This window comes from Salmo salar, chromosome ssa09 (assembly GCF_905237065.1).
Source record: "Salmo salar chromosome ssa09, Ssal_v3.1, whole genome shotgun sequence".
In the NCBI taxonomy this organism is placed as follows: domain Eukaryota; kingdom Metazoa; phylum Chordata; class Actinopteri; order Salmoniformes; family Salmonidae; genus Salmo; species Salmo salar.
The window spans coordinates 139,498,839-139,514,346 of NC_059450.1; the positions used below are offsets into that span (position 1 = coordinate 139,498,839).

The 15,508-nt window shown below is 43.7% G+C and overlaps 1 long non-coding RNA gene across 4 annotated transcripts; it reads left to right on the forward strand.

Moving 5' to 3' along the window:
- Positions 1–1,600: 1,600 nt before the first annotated feature.
- Positions 1,601–10,685, forward strand: LOC106613060 (uncharacterized). 4 transcript variants are annotated; one of them, XR_001330419.2, is made up of 7 exons: positions 1,601–1,766; positions 2,051–2,162; positions 5,977–6,942; positions 7,061–7,202; positions 7,659–7,716; positions 8,026–8,167; positions 9,396–10,685. It is a non-coding gene; the product is annotated as an uncharacterized lncRNA (long non-coding RNA). The 4 variants fall into 4 exon arrangements; XR_001330420.2 differs by having other exon boundaries at positions 1,637–1,766; positions 1,988–2,162; XR_001330422.2 differs by lacking the exon at positions 2,051–2,162 and having other exon boundaries at positions 1,684–1,766; positions 6,773–6,942.
- The last annotated feature ends 4,823 nt before the right edge of the window (positions 10,686–15,508 follow it).

Here is a 15,508-nt window from a genome sequence, read left to right on the forward strand (position 1 = left end):
AGGGAAAGATGAACGGAGCAAAGTACACAGAGATCTTTGATGAAAACCTGCTTCAGAACGCTCAGGACCTCAGACTGGGGAAAAGGTCCACCTTCCAAAAGAACAATGACCCTAAGCACACACCCAAGACAACACAGGAGTGGCTTCAGGACAAGTCTCTGAATGTCCTTGAGTGGCCCAGCCAGAGCCCGGACTTGAACCTGATCGAACATCTCTGGAGAGACCTGAAAATAGTTGTGCAGCGACGCTCCCCATCCAACCTGACAGAGCTTGAGAGGATCTGCAGAGAAGAATGGGAGAAACTCCCCAAATACAGGTGTGCCAAGCTTGTAGCATCATACCCAAGAAGACTCAAGTTGTAATCACTGCCAAAGGTGCTTCAACAAAGTACTGAGTAAAAGGTCTGAATACTTATATAAATGTGATATTTCAGTTGAACATTTTTAGTACATTTGCAAAAATGTCTAAAAAACTGTTTTTGCGTTGTCATTATGTGGTATTGTGTGTAGATTTGGGTTTTTTTTTTTGGGGGGGGATAATCCATTTTAGAATAAGGCTGTAACATAACAAAATGTGGAAAAAGTCAAGGTGTCTGAATACTTCCCGAAATCACTATATACCGAGTAGGATATTTACTATTAAAGTGATGCGTAAATTTTCCTTAAAAAAGGCTATTGTTTTGCACAAACAAAAGAGGATCAGTTAGGTACCTAAAATATGTATTGGGGTACATTTTAAAAGATACACTATATTTACAAAAGTATGTGGACACCACTTCAAATTAGTGGATTTGACTATTTCAGCCACACCCATTGATGACGGGTGTATAAAATCGAGCACACAGCCATGCAATCTCCATAGACAAACACTGGCAGTAGAATGGCCTTACTGAAGAGCTCAGTGACTTTCAACGTGGCATCATCATAGGATGCCACCTTTCCAACAAGTCAGTCAGAAGCAATGTTAGCACAATAACTGCTCGTTGGGAGCTTCATGAAATGGGTTTCCATGGCTGAGTAGATGCACCCAAGCCTAAGATCGCCAAGCGTCGGCTGGAATGGTGTAAAGCTTGCCGCCATTGGACTGTGGGGCAGTTCTCTGTTGTGATGAATCACGCTTCACCATCTGGCAGTCCGACGGACTAATCTGGGTTTGACGGGTGCCAGGATAAAGTTACCTGCCCCAATGCATATTGCCAACTGTAAAGTTTGGTGAAGTAGGAATAATGGTCTGAGGCTGTTTTTCATGGTTCGGGCTAGGCCCCCAACAAAGTCTTAAAGAAATGCATATCAATGAATAATGCACACAGTTCCCATTTGTATGTCACATTTTATGTTAGTGTATCACATTGCCAGAAAGGTAAAAGTATCACTATTCATCAATCTATACTTATTCTACTAAAATATCACTTGAGGGGTCTAGTAAACCACGCTGATCACTGATCTATTTAACAAAAACATAAATAATTCACATTGCATGTGTATTCATATAGTATGATGATAGCCCGACTACAATGCGCATTTGGATACCCACTGCTTAAAGCCATAGCCCGCTCCTGTGCGCATGACGCCCCTCAATCAAGGCCTTTTCTTCCATGGTGCTCGTCCCCGTGTTCCATTTATTCCAGGAGGGTTATCGTAGGAGTTCGCGACACCGTCATATATGTTTAAAGTCACTTATATTCACCAAATCCCACATTCCATTTTGCGTCTGCCTTCTTGAGCTGTTTATCCTAGGCGTGTGCCTCTGGAAACCTGTTTTGTTTGGTGAGTTTTTTTTGTTGTGCCAACAATTGGACCTAATGTGCGGAAATGTTTGTGATTCCTGAAATGTAGCAATCCGTAAATTCAAATGCCCATAAAACGTATAATATCCAGTGAGCGAGTGACGATAACCTAGTCTAACTTTTGATTAATATTTTAAAGAAGTAGAATGTTGGAAAAAATAAATGACCAAATTAATCGAATCCAACTCACATGCGTTTTAGGCAACAGCAAAAAATGTGGACTGAACGTCATATTTGATTTACCCTGGCGTTAATGTTTGACAGTTGGCCATCCTCCTGTCAACGGTGTGCACATAAACGGTACAACTCTCCTAAAAGCACTATGAAATTAGCTACGTGCACGGGAAAACAAATCTAAATGGAACAAGACAAACCGGTATGTATTTTTATTAATTTTTTTAGCTCAAAGAAAAAATATGAAATAATGATTATTGTTTCATCTCTTATTTCCTACATTGCCATTATCCCTGTGAGTAGAACCTAGGCAACCTCCATTATCTTTTTACTCAAGATTGAAATCTAATGACTAGAATATTGATAATGTATCAGGATGTATAGAGGCTATTGCCTAATCTACCACACTGGATTTTGCTTGCTAAGAAATGGCCTTTGGACATTGTACATACTGCATGCTGGTTTGGTGAACACTGAGCACTCTCATTCCCTCCACTCCAACTCCTGCCACACACTGAATTATGCTCATATCAAGATTAGATTAAAAATAAGTGTTTGGTGGTTAAAGTGAAAGGCACTATGAATAGTTCAGTGGCGAGATAAGCCCCCTACCTCTACCCAGCCACAGCATTGGGTGGGTAGAGCATTGGGTGGGTACATTGTAGAATAATAGTGAAGACCTCAAAACTATGAAATAAAACATGGAATCATGTAGTAACCAAAAAAGTGTTAAACAAATCAAAATATATGTTATATTCTTCAAAGTAGCCAACCTTTGCCTTGATGACAGCTTTGCATACTCTTGTCATTCTCTCAACCAGCTTCATGAGGAATGCTTTTCCAACAGTCTTGAAGAAGTTCCCACATATGCTGAGCACTTGTTGGCTGCTATTCCTTCACTCTGCAGTCCAACTCATCGCAAACCATCTCAATTGGTTTGAGGTCGGATGATTGTGGAAGCTAGGTCATCTGATGCAGCAATCCATCACTCTCCTTGGTCAAATAGCCCTTACACAGCCTGGAGGTGTGTTGTGGGTCATTGTCCTGTTGAAAAACAAATGATAGTCCCACTAAGCCCAAACCAGATGGGATGGTGTATCGCTGCAGAATGCTGTGGTAGCCATACTGGTTAAGTGTGCCTTGAATTCTAAATAAATCACTGACAGTGTCACCAGCAAAGCACTATCACACCTCCTCCGTTTACCTACTCTGCGTCTCACATTGACACGGCTGTTGGAACCAAAGGTTTTTTATTATTGGCATCTGCTTGTAGTGGTTTCTTTGCAGCAATTTGACTATGAAGGCCTGATTCAAGCAGTCTCCTCTGAACAGTTGATGTCTGGTACTTGAACTCTGTGAAGCATTTATTTGGGCTGTAATTTCTGAGGCTGGTAACTTTTTAATGAATTTATCCTCTGCAGCAGAGGTAACGGTGGATCTTCCTTTCCTGTAGCGGCCCTCATGAGAGCTAGTTTCATCATAGTGCATGAAGGTTTTTGCGACTGCACTTGAAGAAACTTACAAAGTTCTTGACATTTTCTGGATTGACTGACCTTCATGTCTTTTAAGTAATGAATGATGGACTGTCGTTTCTCTCTGCTTATGAGCTGTTCTTGCCATAATATGAACTTGGTATTTTACCAAATAGGGCTATCTTCTGTATACCACCCCTACCTTGTCACTACACAACTGATTGGCTCAAACGCATTAAGAAGGAAAGAAATTACACAAATTAACTTTTAACAAGGCACACCTGTTAATTGAAATGCATTCCAGGTGACTACCTCATGAAGCTGGTTGAGAGAAAGCCAAGAGTATGCAAAGCTGTCATCAAGGCAAAGGGTGGATTCTTCAAAGCATCTCAAATATAAAATATATTTTGATATCTTTAACACTTTTTTTTTTGTTACTACATGATTTCATGTGTTATTTCATCATTTTGATGTCTTCACTATTATTCCACAATGTAGAAAATAGTAAAAATAAAGAAAAACTCTTGAATGAGTAGGTGTGTCCAAACTTTTGACTGGTACTGTGTGTGTGAACTCAGCAAAAAAAGAAACGTCCTCTCACTGTCAACTGCATTTATTTTCTGCAAACTTAACATGTGTAAATAGTTGTCTGAACATAAGATTCAACAACTGAGACATAAACTGAACAAGTTCCACAGACATGTGACTAACAGAAATGGAATACTGTGTCCCTGAACAAGGGGGCGGTCAAAATCAAAAGTAACAGTCAGTATCTGGTGTGGCCACCAGCTGTATTAAGTACTGCAGTGCATCTCCTCCTCAGACTGCACCAGATTTGACAGTTCTTGCTGTGAGATGTCGCCCCACTCTTCCACCAAGGCACCTGCAAGTTCCCGGACATTTCGGGGGGAATGGCCCTAGCCCTCACCCTCCGATCCAACAGGTCCCAGACGTGCTCAATGCGATTGAGATCTTGGCACTTTGCTGGCCATGGCAGAACACTGACATTCCGGTCTTGCAGGAAATCACGCACAGAACGAGCAGCAGAGCCTGCAGGAAGGGTACCACATGAGGGAGGAGGATGGCTTCCCTGTAACGCACAGCGTTGAGATTGCCTGCAATGACAACAAGCTCAGTCTGATGACGCAGCGCCCCAGATCATGACGGACCCTCCACCTCCAAATCGATCCCGCTCCAGAGTACAGGCCTCGGTGTAACGCTCATTCCCTCGACGATAAACGTGAATCCGACCATCACCCCTGGTGAGACAAACCCGCGACTCATCAGTGAAGAGCACCTTTTGCAAGTCCTGTTTGGTCCAGCGACGGTGGGTTTGTGCCCATAGGCGACGTTGTTGCCAGTGATGTCTGGTGAGGACCTGCCTTACAACAGGCCTACAAGCCCTCAGTCCAGCCTCTCTCAGCCTATTGCGGACAGTCTGTGCACTGATGGAGGGATTGTGCGTTCCTGGTGTAACTCGGGCAGTTGTTGCCATCCTGCACCTGTCCCACAGGTGTAATGTTCAGATGTACCGATCCCGTGCAGGTGTTGTTACACGTGGTCTGCCACTGCGAGGATGATCAGCTGTCCGTCCTGTCTCCCTGTAGCGCTGTCTTAGGCGTCTCACAGTATGGACATTGCAATTTATTGCCCTGGCCACATGTGCATGCCTCCTCACTTTCACACAGATGAGTAAGCACCCTGACCATCTTTCTTTTGGTGTTTTTGAGTCAGTAGAAAGGCCTCTTTAGTGTCGTAAGTTTTCATAACTGTGACCTTAATTGCCTACCGTCTGTAAGCTGTTAGTGTCTTAACGACCGTTCCACAGGTGCATGTTCATTAATTGTTTATGGTTCATTGAACAAGCATGGGAAACAGTGTTTGAACCCTTTACAATGAAGATCTGTGAAGTTATTTGGATTTTTACAAATGATCTTTAAAAGACAGGGTCTTTGAAAAAGGGACATTTGTATGTATATACATTTTTACCTACGGGTGGTCCTAGGAATCAAACCCACTATCCTGGCATTGCAAGCGTCATGCTCTACCAACTGAGCTCCCTCTTTATCCTCCTGTCTCCATTCTTTCCTCCTCCTACCCCTCCTCCATCCTGCACCCTTTCACCCCAGAAGCCCACTTTGAGCTGACCCCGACCTGGCCCTAGTGTTGTGGAGTGGCCCGGGGGACAATGGCCACACCAGCCCATATGGAGACAGAAAGTGTAACCATGGTGATGGAGCTGTGGCAGATCTTTATATTCACATCATGTAGCAAAAACCCTTTCAGATAATTCACGTAGTACAGCAGGAGACACGGAGAGAGAGGAAGATGAAGGAAAAGGTTTGCATGACAAATTAGTATCTGTGTGTGACCATTACATTAATCCCTAGTGTGTGTGTGTGCTCAGTGGACCAGTCTTACTGGTGTCTTTACATAAGGCCATAACCATGGCAACGCCAAGCAGTGTCTACTAAAAGGCTGCTTTCCTCATATCTCTCTCTCACTTCCTTTCTCTTCCTCTGTCTGCCTTGCCAACCTACGTAGCACAACATGCTCAACATCAGCAGATGGAGATAGATGGAACAGCAAAAGCGAGGTGGAAGAAAAGGACAGGAATATGTCTCTCTCACTCGCCATCGAGTGGAGCCCTCTGTGAATGCAGCCTGCTGTATCATCCATCTGTGTGGGGGACATCTTTGGTCTGTCAAAGAAGAGGATCTTTCATTTACCAGAGTTGGATATCTTTGTGATCTTTTGAGGAAAAATCTCTATCTGCTAGAAAAGGATGTCTGTACAGCGGGGATCTCTCCTCGTGTGTTTCTAAGGAGGGTCTTTTGTGTTGGCCAAGGCTCTCGGAAAAATGCTTAATAGGATACTGTGGCTGCACATGTTACATTGCATCAACCCATAGAAAAGACTTGATTCAGGGATGGCCCCCTCACTATTTGAATCGTCAACAGTACATGTTGACTATGCTGACCTTTGTTTTGGTGACGACTAAAAAATAATTGCATGACAAGGGTGATAGGATGATATTGAGCTATAAATGCATTGAACTCAACATCTGTCAATAATGCGAAAGACACCACCCTGTCTTGACGGAACACTACAAAAGAACGACAAGCGACAGGGTGAACAGGAGGAACAAGAGGAGGAACAAGAAGGGGGTCATCATGATTTGGCTAAATCCTCTCTCTGCCCATCCTGTAGGCGTAGTTTTGACGTTGCCCTTCTCCTACCATGCTCCCATACCCTGTGTGGGTACTGTGTAGGGGGTGGGGTGGGGAGGGGGCAGGGCGATGTGTACTAAGAGGGGAAGGGGTGTGCCATGCTTCCCAAGGTGGCAACCATTCTGCCCACCACCGCTCTACCAGTCCCCCTGTGTGTGCCCTTGCTGTTGCCACCCTGTGGAGCTGCCATGCTGGGAGTGAGCTTCTGCCTCCTGACCCCTGGGTGGACAGCCAGTAGAGCTGGGGAACAGGCGAAGGAGGGACGAAGGCCTTCTCACAGGTAAGAAAGCTTATTTTCTTTTCAGGTAAGATAGTTAGACTTTCATCTTTGAGCATCCATAAGACTTGTCTAAAACAATCTTCTCCCATTGCCCTATTCAATCTTCGGATGGATACAGGTCACACCCTCCAAGTGACCCAGTGACTGAACCCTTCCTGACACACGTTCCCATTCTTTCCCACCCCACTAATCCCACCTGCAGGGGAATCCATTCATCAGGGACACATGGGATGTCAAGGACCAGAGCACTGCTGCATATGGTGAGTGAAATGGCACCTTGGCAGCAGTGGAGGCTGCTGGGGGAGGACGGCTCATAATAATGGGTGGAACAGAGCAAATGGAATGGCATCAAAAACACATAGAAACCATGTGTTTGATGTATTTGCTACCATTCCGCTCCAGCCATTACCACGAGCCCGTCCTCCCCAATTAAAGTGCCACCAATCTCCTGTGCTTGGCAGTTAGTCTTGGTCAGACACATTCTGTAAGCTCCAGGTTTAAACTGGGAGGCATGCCACATAGTTATTGTTGTTGTGGTTACTCTGTTTCTTCAGTGTTGGGTTTCTGGTTCCTCTAAATACTGGTAAACCTCATGGGAAAGTGAGAATAAATGGGTCAAGGATAATCTGGCATGCTTACATCCCTACATGCTTCAAAGGGTGCCAACTGTTTTGTAGGCTTTTTTAACTCTGTTCTCTGTGTATCCATGGATACAGGCTCACCACTGGAGGGTGCTATAGACCTACAAGAGGAAGAGATGGAACAGTCTCTCAGGTCAGTGAGTCCAATGCAAGACTCTTTATCCAAGGATGTATTGATATACTGTGTAGAACAGTGGAGGCTGCTGAGGGGAGGATGGCTCATAATAATGGATAAAATGGAGTGAATGGTATCAAACACTTGGTTTTTATGGGTTTGATTTGATACCATTCCATTCACTCCATTCTATCCATTATTATGAGCCATCCTCCCCTCAGCAGCCTCCTCTGGTGTAGAAGAGGAGTAAAAATACACATCTTATTAATTACAATGCCCCTGATTAGAGTTTCACCTTCTCTTTTGTCCTAATCTCTCCCTTCCCAGGTCTGACGTTCACCCTGGATCCCTCTGCTGGTGCTCCATCTCTCCACCACCTCCCTCACTGTGACCTTCCACGGACCAAGCCCTCCGTCACTACCCTCTCGTCACCATAGCAACAGGGTCACGGGTTCAGTGTACAGGATAGGTGAGGATGTGCACTCTACTCCACCTGGCCATGAGTTAATGGTAGTGGCAGAACAAGTACAAATCACTGCTTTGATAATAATACTCTTAGCCTCTGGCATGCTGATCTATTTCTACTGACAGATGGGCTACATTTCTTACACATAATCATGTGGCAGTTGTAGCCTACAAATACATACAGGCAGTCTTGTGCAAATACTCCCACACACACATGATATTGTCCCTAGGGCATACATGACACAGGCTCTGTCCTACATAAAGTTCATTCACGTCCTTTAACTCTGCTCTGTGGTGCCGCCGAGTGGTGAACAGGATGACAGCATGGATTTCCCAGCGCTTGGCCGAACCACTAACAATTAAATTGTTTCTTTAACAATTTCATTTTGGCTTACAAGGCATGTTGACATCTGCTCTCTGTAAACAACAGAAAGCTCTAATAATTTGGCCCAGCAACAAGCCATAAACAATCTGTTGATTTGAATCAAATATGACAGAAATGTGCAGCTTCATCAACTGTAGCGAGTCAGGCAAAATACGGTATTAGTGGTTGTTGACCAGGATGACTGGCACTGTCGACCGAACATAGGATGGGAACAGCATTGATATTTTACATATTATTGCTCACTCATCCCAATTTGTTCCACCCATAAGTGAGAAATGTTTCTCTTATGGTTTGCACCAATATTATTGTCTTCCCTACATAGCAAAGAGCAGAACCTGACGGTCCATTCAGACCTCAGTTCTACCTACCTATAGGTTATGGAAAATTTGCTCTTTAAAGGTTTTCTCCATTAGGGTTCCACAAGTATATTACAGTCTGCAAAAAATACTACAGTAATTACTATGGTATATTGTTTTTCTTACTACAGTATTTATACCATAGTAAACTGTAACAACTACAGTCTTCATGGGGTCTTCCTGGGGCGTACATATAACAACTTTTTGTTTTTAAGTACAGTGACTGCCACGTACTGCCACTACTAAATGCATATAGGGGAAACACAGGGTGCCTGGGGGCCAGTTTGTTCCTGCTCCAATCAACATGTTTTAGTCAGGCCAAACGAGGCAACAACTATGTAGCTTTGTTGAGTGCAGAAAAAGTCGGGCATAAAGACCACCCCGTTTCATAATGACATGGTAATGTTTATTCACACAATATTTAAAGACATAAGTTCCCATGGTGTCTGTTTTGACACAGAAACCAACCACCTTTCCTGTTTTCCATACAGGAGTGAGCTCATTGGACGATGCTGGTGGCTTGAAAGGCAGGGCTTGTCCTTCTCCACTGTGTACGATAGCCGTCGGGAGCCCTTACATGCCGTGCCACCCCAGATCAAGACCCTAGGGCTGTTCCTCAACATGGGTGGAGGGGCGCTGAGCTTCTACAACCCTCTGACCCAGGAGCACCTAGCCACCCTGCCCACTCGCTTCAGTAACGCTGGGGTGCGTCCCGCTCTGGGGCTGGGCCAGGGCAGGCTGAGGCTCCGCTGTGGCCTACCCCCTCCACCCCACATCTTCCTCAGCCGAGCGTCTGCCTATAGAGGGCCTTCTGGAGCTGGTGAGGGTCGCTGGCGCAGAGACGTGCCCTTCCAGTCTGTACGGGCGGTCATCCAGAAGTTTGAGGAGCTGGCGGTGTCAGATTCTGGCTCAGGGCTGGTGTCCAGTTTTGGGTCGTCCTGCTCCACTCTGGCCTCCTTGGCCGAAGCAGGCCCAGGTCTCCGCTTCAGCCTCAGCCCAGGAGCAGCTCGCCATCCTGGGCAAGAGGGGATGGAGGCTGGGGCAGAGTAACATGTGGAGGACAGACTATAGTACCTTGTACAATGATGGGCCTCTACCCTGCTGTTGATAGAAGCAAACTACTACCACGTCACATTACAAATAGGTTTTTATAAGGTTGGCGATGACACTGTGTGACAAATTTGGGATAAACTTGTGAGGTGGAAGGGCCATTCTTCTGCTTTATGATAGGAGAAAACCATTTGGGATGAGTTTGGATGACTAATTCCATGGCTAATTTCTCATCTCTGAGGAACTCTCTGACTTTCTCATCAGTGTGATTGTGACCCAGTAGTTTACTTTCTCCCCAGGACACTGGGCTTCCTCTCAGCTACACAACCCCCAGAGGTTTGGGGCTGGGCCAGGGCTGTCTGTGGGGGGGTTAGGAGGAGGAGGATTTCTCACTGGGGGTCCCACACTCTGGTGTGGGGGTTGATGGTAGGACAGTAGGGTTGATATGGATGGTGGTGTGTGTGGGAGTCAGTGGTGGTGACACTAAGAGTGTTGACTCTGGGTCACAAAGACAGGTGTTAAAGTACATTTATCCCGCTGTGTGTGTGTGTGTGTTTCTCTCTCCCTCTGCCCCATCTTGTCTCTCCATGATCTCTCTGTTTTCTCTTTCTGCTTTTTGCATGTTCTGGAAAGGACAATCCAATCATTTGGTCAGAGCACCCAAGTTGTAAATCACATTGTAATTTTTTTTTTTTTTAAATCCACCAAATTAAAACAACCATCAATCACGGGAAGAGCCGTTTGTACCTGTGGAGAGGAGAAAACAAGATGTCCACCGAGTAGTTGTTGTGTTGGGCCAATCATTTAATTCATTGACGTGCTACTTGTCACGCATCTTTAGGGAACATAATTACGCACAAAAGTCTGCGTCAATATCAGTGGAATAATTCGGAAGAGACGGTTGGTCTGTGAGTCAAATGCGCTGTTACACTGTCGCCCCCCGAAACACTAATCTTGATGACTGTGTTGATGTTTAATGGTCGAGGTATTTACCGCAGGAATAAAAATGTGTGTACTGCGGCCAGTTATCACTGGGTTCTCGATTCTTGAGCACTATCAACTTTCCAAAGCCGCTTATTAAAATAAAGTGTGGAAGTAATTTCACTCTTATAAACAAAATTAGAAGGGGGTAATGCAGAATTCAAAGGCGCTCAGTAATGACATTTCTGTCGGGGGGTGATTCAAGCCTGGTGTTTGCTTATCGAGGGGGGAGCAGATCTGTAAGCAACACGGGAACAGCTGTAGAGAAGAAAAGACCCACATAGACCCTGAACGTTACATACAGTACTGTAGGTGTCAGTGAGTTATTATTTTGGCGCCAAAGTGTAGGCCGAGTTGTATAACGGACACAACGGTCTGGTAACATTAGAGAATCAAGTCTAGGCCTAAACTACTATATAATATCAGATATATACAGTAGGCTGCTACAGTGGCGACTTGGAGTGACGCAATTGTACAAGCCTAAAGTGAGAGATCACAGTTGGATCCGAGGTGTCAAAGACAAGTGGTGTTGTGTCCCCCTCCTCACCACGTTTCCATGCCAACTGTGTTTGGAGATGGCTTCTGGTCGCTAATTGCATGGAGGGCAATAATTAGGGAACCCTCGAAAATGGATTGTGAGAAAAAGACAACCAGGAGCACCAATTTAATTCGCACCCCCGTCCACTTTCATTTAGCCGTTTCGGCAGTGTTTGCGTATTGATTCCGAGCGTTCATACATGAATTCTAACCAGACCGACATTTACATTTTGAGTGGGTATTCTTTACTTTCCATTGCTAGGGGTAACACAAGAATTAGCCTGACAACACCAAGTCATGTAGGCCTGGTTGGTCTTATTACCATCATGATCAACATCAGCATAACAGTAGCTATAAAGACATCATCCCTTATCGTTTTGTTGTTCTGTCAGTTGCCATTAACAACCAAATTGGAGGCAGTAAAAGGTTCTTCCCCGAGACACATCCTGCTTTCAATTGACCTCATGTGTCAGTTTAGATGATTAGTGCTGAATATCACCGATTTATATTTTATCATGTATACGACGTTTAATTTATGAACACTGGCATGGCTATTCAATCACTGGCATGTTATTATTTTTTCCATCATTAGGCTAAATAATATCCACCTCCTCCAAGGGTCATATTAAGGATTTTATCAAGGGTAAAATAAAATGAGTCATCGTACTTCTGACGACGCTCTATAAAAGTGAACTAATCAGTGAGCAACTTTCCTTTTTTCTGACTTGTTCTTGAGAAACATAATTCCGTCTCGATGTCTGGACTTGATAAAGCGAGCAGTGGTCCAAGGAGAGCGCGGGAGACAGGATGTCCATACTCCATTCAGCGCATTTGTTCTGGTTTGTTTCACGACATTTACACTTGAGTCAGAAATGATTGAGACTGGAATGTAAATTCAGGACATCACGCATATTACCAAACAAATCCATCTCTCAGGTGCCACAGCGGGTTAAATGTGGGTGCGTAAAAGGACAGAAATTGTTGTGACCTCGTTGTCGACCTCTGCCATGTGATCAGTGTACATAAAACCGTGATGGGAACAGGTGGTGTTGGGGGCGCCCTGTAACCGGTTGGTACACATCTGCCAGGCTATCTGCTCCCCCTTCTCGCTGTATTTTCACACCTCCAGTATAATCCAGCCAGCAAACAGGATGCGGTCCCGAATGTGTGCCAGTCAGACGGAAAGAGGATGGAGTGAGGGGGTTTCTGGGAAAGTAGGCATACACAAATGAAACATGCACTTTCGGCTGTCTGTATTCGACACCATCAGCAAATACACAGAAGAGGCATGATTGCATCATCAAAAGCACCAATATGTTCTCACTATATAGCGCCTCTGTTTCTTTGATCGGGTCCTATTTTAGGCCTCGAGTGTGTCCTATCTTCAGGGAGAACATATTGGACAACACTTTGACAATAAAAAGACGCATGGTGTCTGGTTTATATTAGGTTGTGTCTTATCGGAATTGTAACCTTACTCACTCTCATAAAACGCTGGTCACGGTTAATCGATTGTATTAGAACGCAATCAATGTTTTTTTGGCATATGACTTCAGACGCGTGAGCTTTCCTTTCCCTCTAATTTTCTCTCTCGCTCCTCTCTTCTTTAAATGAAACCACAAGTCAAGGCTTAGGGGAACGACTGTAAACTCCTGGCGAAGCTACTTTCATTCTTGAAGTGGGTGCGAGAATGAGACTCAATTTTTTAAAATCGACAGATAAGGACAAACTCTACACAAGCTACCGAGGTGGACTGACCACTTTTCAACCCTGAATCCGTTACTTTTAGATATACAATAATAGCAGGCTGTACAATAGACCCAATAATATAGCAACATTAAAGAATGTCTTACAACACCCAGAATCTGTAAACCAAATGTTGTATTATCTTAGGCATGTCCATACACACACACACATCATTTTTGGAATCAGAAAAGTGCACCTACTGTGTAGCAATCCATGTGTGAAGGGAAATACACAAAAGCCCGCCTCATTACTCTAAGTGTGACCCGCATAATATAAATGTGTGGCGTTAGCTCCAATAGACGATTCGCTAGCCAGTCTAATGAATTGGTCGGTGCAGCAATAAATAAAAGCGGCGGTTATCACTTCGTGATGAAGTGCAAATAGACCATCATCGATTCCATTTCACGGGCGCGCGAAGTGGACGGAGGAGAGGGGAACCCGCGTGTGAATTCACTCACCTCATTGGAAGTCTCTCACAGCCACATAATGTGACATATGCATAAAGATTGCACATTGTCCTCACACATACAACTTCGCTAGCTCCAACAGTGCAGTAATACCTAGCTATACAAAACAATACACACTAATCCCAAAATAAATTCAAAGAAAGAAATGAAGAAATAACAGAACAATGTCAGGAATATAAAATATAATGTGTATATATAGTACCAGTCAAATGTTTGGACACACCTACTCAAGGGTTTTTCTTTATTTGTACTATTTTCTACATTGTAGAATTATAGTGAAGACATCAAAACTATGAAATAACACATGGAATCATGTAGTAACCAAAACAGTGTTAAACAAATCAAAATATATTTTTCACTGGTACTGTATTTGTGTACTTCATATGTACTTTCACCACCAAACTGGCATGTCAGATCTGTACTTTTTCAATAATGTTTATTTGCTCTTCAATTGCGGCTACAATGTCTATCTATAGCATAAACACAAGGGGACAAAATAAGTCCGTTTTATTCCAATACTTTGACAGATATTTAGGGGTTCACACATTCACTTCTATCTCCACCTACACTGGCGCTGGGGAACTAGCCATAAATACAAACGGATGCAGAAAATACAATGCAATTTTATTCAAATAGCCTAAGACTAGTGCTGGCACAATTATCATATAATAATGCAACCGACAATTATGGACAATAACCATGGACCCCAAAAAATATATTGACATAATTGTGTTAATATATGAATTTTAGGAGAAGAGGGGATTCGACTTCATACCGTATGCAAGTAGAACTAGTTTACCCAATAGCAGTTTTTCATTTTTACAGTTTTTTTATGAGTAGAACACCACAGTTGGGAGGAAAAGCTTAATTTCCAAAAGTGCAAGCAGTCAAAACCATTCGTGTTTTGAAGGGTGTAGCCAAAGCTGTGTTGTATGCATTAGGTATGATGTCACATTTTCAGCGATGCATTATTAAATATATATATATATATATATATATTTTAACTAGACAAGTCAGTTAAGAACAAATTCTTATTTACAATGACGGCCTACCGGGGAACAGTGGGTTAACTGCCTTTGTTCAGGGGCAGAACGACAGATTATTACCTTGTCAGCTCGGGGATCCGGTCCAGCAACCTTTCTGTTACTGGCCCAACACTCTAACCACTAGGCTACCTGCCGCCCCAAACACAGTTATGATGCATTAGGCCTACAAACTAAAAAAAATGTTTCGACAATAACCGTTACCCAAAATGTAATAATCGTCACAGCCCTACCTAAGACTTTAGAAAACTTTAATTTGGATATAGACCTATGCTTCGAGACATCGTTGTCCCTTTCTTTTCATAGTTGTTGTTTATAGCACTTGTTAGAGCCAGGGTCACTAGGGCAGAATAGAGGGACGTGGTTTGTTATTGAATGGGTTAGGTTATCGCCATTGAGCATATTGAATCGTCATGTTTAGCATGTGGATGGATTGGGGAGGGTTTGGAGGCGAGAGGCTCGCGCCGTTTCCGGAGCGCGACAGACAAAGCTACAATCAGTAATAGATATATGGTTGTTCTCTAAACAGCCTGATTAACAGCCTGACCCCCCCCGACTTTATTTTGGTTATTTTATTATTCGTTGGGGTAGTTTGAGACTTTGGGAAAGAAGGGCACACAAAGAGTGTGAACCTTTAGGCTACAATAAGCAAATTCATGTCCAAAGTTTGAAATTAGTTATTATGTGCCATTATTATTTTGATTAATATTATCATTACTGTATTATCATCATATTCTGTCTAATTGGGGGTGGTTGTCCTGTACTTGCACTCACTAAGGA